Source organism: Meriones unguiculatus, chromosome 2 (assembly GCF_030254825.1).
Source record: "Meriones unguiculatus strain TT.TT164.6M chromosome 2, Bangor_MerUng_6.1, whole genome shotgun sequence".
Classification (NCBI taxonomy): Eukaryota; Metazoa; Chordata; class Mammalia; order Rodentia; family Muridae; genus Meriones; species Meriones unguiculatus.
The window spans coordinates 9,398,614-9,405,087 of record NC_083350.1 but is presented as its reverse complement, the minus strand read 5'-3'; positions in this window follow the sequence as shown (position 1 = coordinate 9,405,087).

Below are 6,474 nucleotides of genomic sequence, written 5' to 3'. Positions count from 1 at the left end.
TCCCTACCTGGTAGTGTGTATCCTGTTAGGATGAAAAGAGAACATGGGCTTGACTGAGTCACTTGAAACTAACTCCACTGTTAACATTAACACAATTTTCATGAAACACAACGAACAGTAGCGTAGACCATGGCAAGCCCCTCTCACCGAGCTGAGGACCCACTGGTGTCTCTGTAGACTGGCCACCCTGCTCCTTTGGTTGGGACAGGGAAGCATGTGTGTCTAGCTGCACAGATTCAGGTGAAAGAGAGGGGATGGATCTCAGTGTTGTTTTCTTTGCCATCACATAGCACAGAGAAGGGCAGCTTCCTCAAGGCTAGCTCAGACAGCACATGGAGTCACGGCTCCTGGTCTGACTCATGTACGCAAAGGTCTCTGTCCACGTGTGGCTGTGACATGGTGGCTCCTTCATTTGGAAAAACTGTTTTCCTGAGCTTCCAGACAGTGATGCATGTCGTTATGAACTATCAGTCACATTTAGAATCACCTCCAACTTCCTTGGGAAGTATTGAAAATTTTTGGGAAACTAACAGTAACATATACATTTTCTAAAACTCCATGTTTTATTTGAAAGCTTCTGTCTTTAATTTTTTTGATAATTATTATTATTTTTGCTCTCAGTTCCATACATATATACAGTGCATTGTGGTGATTTTCACTTGTATTGCGTTCTCATCCCTCATCCACTCTTCACAAAACTCTTTCTTCCTAACAAATTTACTTCCCTACTTTTATTCTTTTTGTGTGACAGTCTTGTGCAGGGAGCCACTGCTGCAATGTGTTTGGGATTGCATCAGCCATGTCATATCTGGAGGACAGTGTCTTGCAGCACATCCTCCAGCTTTTAGAGGTGTTCTGCCCCTCGCATGTGATGGTCCCTGGGTCTTGGAGAGGTGTTATAGATGTCCTGTTTAGGACTAAGAACTCGACAGTCACTTATCCTAAGCACTTTGGCCAGTTATGAATCTGTGTTGGCAGTTGCTCTCTGCACACAGAAGCATACCTGAGTGAGGCTGAGAGCATCACTAGTCTATGAAAGCTCCAGCCTTGTTTCGGAAAGTCACTATAGTTTACCTGTTATTGTGGAGGACACGGAAGACACAGCTTCCCAGTATGCATGTCTGTGGACCTTGGCATTGTTGGCTGGACTGGACCACACCATGCAGTCCTCAAATGTGGTCACTTGGTTATATCCTAGTCATTGCATCTCTAGACATCTCAGCCATTTCCACCATCTGAAGAGGCAGCATCCTCTTTGGTAGCCTATTGGAGTTGCCAGGAGAGATACTAGACAGAAAGCTGCATTATCGTCATCCTGTGGGTAGGAAAACAGCATGATGTCCAGTGTCATGGATTACTCTACTCTGTGGAATTGCTTAAGGCTCTAATCTGGGTCCTGTCTTCCAGACCAGGAAAAGCCCTGAACTCTTAAATCTTGGGTAACAATTAGCAAGATATCATGGACAGTCTTGCAAAGGGGTAGCTCAGAGTTGCTTGTTTATAGCATATGAGGAAAGTTATTAGACAACATATTGATGAGAAAACAAGCCCCAAACCATACATTTTGACTGTGGATTGCTAAACATATCCATCAAGGTAGATGGAATTTTTTCATGTAGCTCTGATTAGTCAGAGCATTTGTTCTCTCTGAAGTGGGCAAAACCTCTGCAAAACCACATACTCACACCATTCCACCTGCTGTGGGTTCTCAGTACCATAGACAACCATGCTGTCTAGGGAGAAGAGATAAGGAGAGCTACAGATAAGGGTGGTTCAGAAAGCTCTTCAGACCCTAGAAGCTGCAGGAAGTGCAGGGGCTGGTAGCACCCCAAAGCTAGGCCAGCACTCCAGAATCTAGATTATGCTACCCTGTGATTTCTAGGAGAGAAAACAAATGTCTGCTTTTATGAATGGCTACTTTGTCCCTTTAGAGGGATGAAGACCATGTTGGGTGGAGTTGGACCACATGTTCATAGACTGGATGAGGATGCTGTGGGTCAGAAAAGGATTCCTCTAGAATCCAGGCTGACCACCGAGTGAAAGAAACGGGCACCATTTCCTGGGAGGCCAGCTTCTACTGGCCAAGGACACAGATGCCTGGTCAGTCTGTGCCCTGCTTCAGTTCACCAGCCAGAGCTAGAGAGGTGTGTCCTAGGGGAATGTGGGTCAGAAAGCCTAGCCCAGAAAGCTACATGCAAGGACAGCAGGTTAGTGACAGACAAGAGGACAACAGTGTCATTGTGGGCCATTCTTCCTATAATACTCTTCTCACCCTTCTTGGGGCAGCAATGGTGAAAAGTGTGCTCTTTCTGGAACCATGCATAGAACGTGGCTGCTCATTTCTTTTCAAAGCACGTTTAAATGTTCAGGAAATGGCGCAGTGTATAATTAGAGCACATTTCTTTCATCAATCATGGGTATTGCTGTTGCTCCTCTGCTCAGAGAGTTCAAGGTGCCATTTGTGTCTTTTGGAGTGCCAAAACATTGTGCTTTGGCATGGTACCTGTAGTGACCCAGATTCCTGAACCCTTTCAGGCTGAGGGTTGTCTCAGTCACCTTGTATATTACCCCGTCAGTCCTCCTTCCTCTGTGGTGTTTGTGCTGTGTTCCTTCCAGCATGGTGATGCCTCACAGCTTATGGCTATGTGGCAGCTCTTGGCCCAGGGAGGAGTAATTTGCTCCTGTTGGGTGCCCAGGTATTTAGAAGGGCTCTGAACCAGCAAGTCACCACAGTGAGGGGTCAGCGCCTTTCTTCTCGCCTTTCTGTGAATGCTGTGACTGCCTTTTAGTCTTGTTCCCCCGAAGCACTGTCTTCCCCAAGTGGAGCTAGTTACCTTTGTTTTGTTTTTTTGTCTCTGTTGGGTAAGCGAGGAGACACTGCCCCGCATGAAATAGGAGGCCCTTGTATTGCTGTGCCTATTTTCTGGCCTCCTGGAGGCTTCTTCCATGCCTCTGTGAGCACTCAGATGGCCAGGCCTGAATTCAGCTTCAAAGCAGAGTAAAGTCTGTCCAAGCGGGCATGTTGGACAAATGCATCATGGGCTAAGGACACGAGCAGCTCCCTTAAGTGGGCCCTGCTAAACCACTTGGGATTTGATTTTTTATAAATAGAGCCTATTCCCACTCTCTGAAATTTCTTTGGGGATGGGAGGTTAAGAGCACTTGCTGCTTTTGCAGAGGACCTGGGTTCATTTCCAAGCACCTATATGGCAGCTCATAACCATGTATATCTCCAGCTGTGTGTGTGTGTGTGTGTGTGTGTGTGTGTGTGTGTGTGTGTGCGTTGGGGGTGGTCCTGGTGCTCTCTTCTGGCCATGTTGAGCACTGCACTCATGTGGTGCATTTAACATAAATGCAAGCAAACACTTATAAAATAAAAATGAGTAAAATCTTTAAAAAGAAAATTCCATTTTTTGAAAAAATATTTCCTCCTGCTTTTTCAATCAAATGCACATATTTTGGACAGTTTCCTCTTATCGCTTTAACAAATGTGTAGTCAGCCTTGACATTGTTCTAGGATACAGGATGGGCTTTGGAGAGAGACTTGCTTAGGTGGGAAGCCCAGCTCTGTAGCCGTGCTCTAGGGGAAGAATTTCACCTAAGACCCCCAATTTCTCATCTCTGCTCCCAGGGCGCTGTACAGTGGATGGGGTGATGGCTGGGAAGTGTACAGGAAGTGATAGGAGCATGCCCCAGCTTTGATAAATGTTGACTCCCTTTGAAGCAAATAAGAACCTGGCAAATTTGTTCTACAGCTGACTGTAAGTTAATTAATACCACCCTCGCTCTCTTATCATTCTTAAATACAAAGCTAATTTGGAAAGATACATGTTTCTTTGAACGTTGCGTGGTTAAAAGCATTTGGAGCCGAGCTTAATTAAGAGAGAGTGGCTCTTAGCGTGCCATCCCTGTAGCCAGAGATGGGAAACTTCATTAGATTATGGACTTTGCTCCCTCCCTCAGCTCGGCTCCTCCTGGACCAACGTGGTTGATTGACCTTGTGTGAACTCCTTACAGCTCCCTGTGGGGCCAGAGGTCGAGAGGTAAACTTCCACCAGGCACAGGAGGGTGGGGGTTGAGCAGCAATCTTGGCCCAGTTCCCCTTGGGACAGTCTAGTGGAGATGACTCAGGACCCTGTAGGACAGTAATGACCCAATGGCCTTCCCCCTAGGCTGAGTCTTCTGGCATCCTTGTGGTGTGCGGGCTACATGGTGAGTATACAGTGTTTCCAGCCCTATGTGAGAGAAAACTATGAACATTTATTCTGACTCCTGGGTCCAGGGTGGGGACACATAATCCCTACTTGTGGGCTGGATGGGCTCTTTTACTGCCTCTGTGTGTGGGAGGGGGCAGACATTCCATCTTGGTACTGGGAGCTTCTGCTGGAGAAGCGAGGCCTTGGGCTTCCTTCCAAGCATGCCACTCTGGTTTTCATGCTAGTGACCTGTGGAAGGGCCCTGCAGTGCCATACACTTCTCTGGCTCAGACCTGTCATGGGATATAGCCTGCTGTGGGGGCTGAGGACCTGGGCAGGAGGTTATATGGATACCCTGGTTGTAGGTTTGTCATCCTAGGGCAGAGCTCTCTGGGCCTTGGGTACCATCAGGAACTGCTTGTGGGAGGCTGAAGTTAGAGTCAGGACAAGCATCTCCACACCATGGCGCTATAGAGCAGAATTTGGGGTTCCTGTCTCCCTACACATTCTCTTCTACTGTTTCTGACCTGTTCCTGACATGTAAGAAGTATGGGTAGCATGGATGAAGGAGGCAGAAGGCTGGGGTGTGAGCATGGCACCTGAGGCTCCGTAAACCTAAGACCTTGCCGACGTCTGCACCATTTCCTGTCTCAGCGACAAGAAGCAGGATGTGTGTCACTGCTTTCGTGTCAGCAGCGCATGGCTTCTGATACAGGCTGCTGGGGAGAGCGATCTCTTAGTAGACTGACCACGCTTGGACAAACCAACTCTCCTTGCATGGACTGACCATCCCTTCACATGCATTGGACCACCTGCCACATCCTGCACAGCATGGTCCTGGAAACCCGACTAGGGTGAGGAAGGACTGAGGAAGCAGCGAATAGACAGATACGAGCATAGAAAAGCTGTGGTCCAGTGGGCTGTGCTTGCTCTGATGGAGTGGCATGTACTATAAAAGCCTCAAACATCAGCAAGTTTATTATGTACAGTGCAGGGAGAAGGAGTTAGCTGGTCTCCATAGGGGGTCTCAGGAGGAAAACAGTCTCACATCCCAGCATCAGGAGGAGGGAGCTGCAGTTGCTAGCTTTTGCAACATAGTGGTCAATCATTTGTAAACACTCATATTTCTGTCACAGGAAGGCTTTGCCAGTTCCCATGGGTCTGAGGCCCTGGGGTCCTGTCAATGACACACATTCACGCAGGACTTCATCTGCTTCTTGTACATCTGCTCAGGGCTTCCTCTGCTACCCACAGCAGACTGTCCTCCTGAGACTGACTCTCCACACAGGCTGGCCTTCTGGGTAGCCTGTGGGGGGCCGGGAGGCTAGTCTCACCCACTCCATGACACTTGGCTCCTATGGGTTAATCCTCTAGTCACACCAGGGATCCAGTGATGCTGTGAGTCCAGTGCTGACAAGCTGCCTCCTGGCATCCGGTCCTGTTTACTTAGAGCGGCCTCGCAGAACTGACTTTGAGGTGAGGAATGCAAGCATGTTGCTGTGTGTTTAGCAGAAGATTAATAGGTGATTTGTAACTCCTGTAATGAAAACATCACGCAGACCCAGCAATGGGCTCCGTGTTGCTAATTTTCCGGCTGCTAATTGCTAGGGCATACAGGTTCTGTTGTGAAATGAAGTGCCATCTGTAATCACAGCCACATTTATTAAAATATAATTGCTTTTCAAATTTTTTTTTTCAGAATAAGGCATAGTTCAAACAAAGCATTGCCTTTGTGCGTGTTGATTTTCCTGGAGTGATGGTGGCGCCTCCAGCTTCAGACCAGCCGGACTTTGCTGTGAATTAGCTGGAGGGGCCATTCTGAGCTCCTCTGGTTCCTGCTGGGCTGTTGAACCCTCCAAAGACATAGAGTCTCTCCAAAGGTTTTTTTGCAAGCACAAAGAGCAAGCCCCTGCCTTTGTGGCCAATCCTAGAGGTTTGTCTGCTAGGTGGTGGTTGGAGGCATCAAGGAGCCGGCAGAGCACTGCTTAGACCTTTGTGCCCCACAGACACCTTCCTAGACTGTACCCAGGAAAGCCAGCAGCAGTTGTGGTGAGGCTAGAGAGCCGTTGCCTTCTCTGAAGGCAAATTAGAAAAGAAATTGGCTGGACAGCTGGATAGTTCTCTGGACTCAGTTTCCCCTAAAGAGACCTTTACCAGGTACACTTGAAAGATGTTTTTGGTGTTGCTGCTTTTTTGTTTGTTTGTTTTGTTTTTAATTTTTTTATTGTTATTATTAATTACAATTTACTCACTTTGTTATCCAAGCTGTAGCCTCCTC